We start from the raw sequence: 1,630 nt of genomic DNA on the forward strand, positions 1-1,630 counted from the left end.
ATGGTCACCGAGCGAAGGGCAATCAAGTACCAGAGATTGCCGAACATAGTCGATCACCGTCACATTGACCTCCGAATCCGCCATATTCTGCTGTGCGGTAGATCTGCCCGCTACTTGACCATCCGTTTGGGGACATCAGCCGCCTCCTGGTTCCCGACTGGGGATATTGACTCACTGAAATTGTGTACCGAATAGCTAGGGACGGTCTGGATGAGATCTGGACCTAGCACGTAGGCATCGGCAGCACGTGGCGGCGACTTCAGAGAGCTGGTGTTTGGGGCGAGTATTGCTACTGGCTGTGTATTATCGATTTGTATTTTTTTTGGAAATTTTCATTTGATTAATCAGTTAACGTAGATTACAAATCAAACGGTTAGCTGACGGTAGTTTGTGGTCGTCAAACCACGTCTTCTTGTTCTTTATTAAGCTCACCATTTTCCTTTTTTTGTATCATCATTCAAGTCAGTTTATATACTATCACGGTAAAAGAATTGAGTAGGTATTTCGGCAGCATTGCATCGCTGTGTTCTAGCATTGCTGCGAAAGCTAGTGGCGCTCAAACAAACTCACCCTTTGGGCTTTGCACACGACCGCCCGAAATACCCGCTCAAGGGAAACCCCTTTTTTATTCTCTCTCCCTCTCTCTCTATTAAATTGTCATTTAAATCGTTGCCTTAATTAAACAGTTTTCACTAAAGTTTGATTTTTATTCTTTTGTTCTGTCCAGAATGTGCTTGTACTTTGCACAAACAGTCGCAATCAATATTTTTTCTTCACCAGAAAAACCTGAACATCTTTGCCTGGTAGTCATATTATAAACTTTTATAACCGAAATCACGGAGACAAGTACACTAATAAGTCATTAGTACACAATAAAATATAACATAACCAATATATTAATGGCCGCGTAGCTGCGAAAGATCATGTGAAATAAAATTCGATAATCATGAAGATAGCAACCTAAGCCAAAAAAGCGGAGGTACCATGGTGATTCTCTGATTAACTAACAGGCGATTAGTTTGCGACGGTGCAATGCATTTTTTTTTAAACACCGGTTAAAATATAATGTGTTCAGCTAATCAGTGTTTAAAGCGAAAACGGTCCAACCGGGGGTAAAACGAACTCTGTGGCTCGCATGGTTCTTGAAAAACTTCTAAAAAAGCAGCGTTATGTTCAAGTGGATTTTGCGACTCAAAAAAAAACCACGCAAATCTAAAACTTCATGAATTCAAGCATTTTTTGAGAAAACTGCAACATTTCCTTATCGATGGTTCACTTTCTAAAAAGGCCATTTAGTTCTCTTTGGAATGATATAAAAACGAGCGTTCTTGCTCATTTTGCTTCCCAGAAACATGCAAAACGGGACGAAAAACATGAAATTTTGCAATAATCTTACGCCACCCTTGCACAAAACGACGATATTTTTTCTTATTTTATAGACAACAGAAGACTATATTTTTTCTACATAACCCCCCCTGAATTTAAAGCTGGATCCGCCCCTGGTCACCAGAACACAGACACTTAATTTTATATTCATTTGCAGGAAGGTAAATTATTATTTTCATTTGTTTGTAAATATATGAGTATTTGTTTAAATGCTTGTAGAATATGAATAATCTATATATATATA

Source organism: Dendroctonus ponderosae, unplaced genomic scaffold (assembly GCF_020466585.1).
Source record: "Dendroctonus ponderosae isolate FM_Combo_2020 unplaced genomic scaffold, Dpon_F_20191213v2 Dpon_F_20191213_2, whole genome shotgun sequence".
NCBI classification, from domain to species: domain Eukaryota; kingdom Metazoa; phylum Arthropoda; class Insecta; order Coleoptera; family Curculionidae; genus Dendroctonus; species Dendroctonus ponderosae.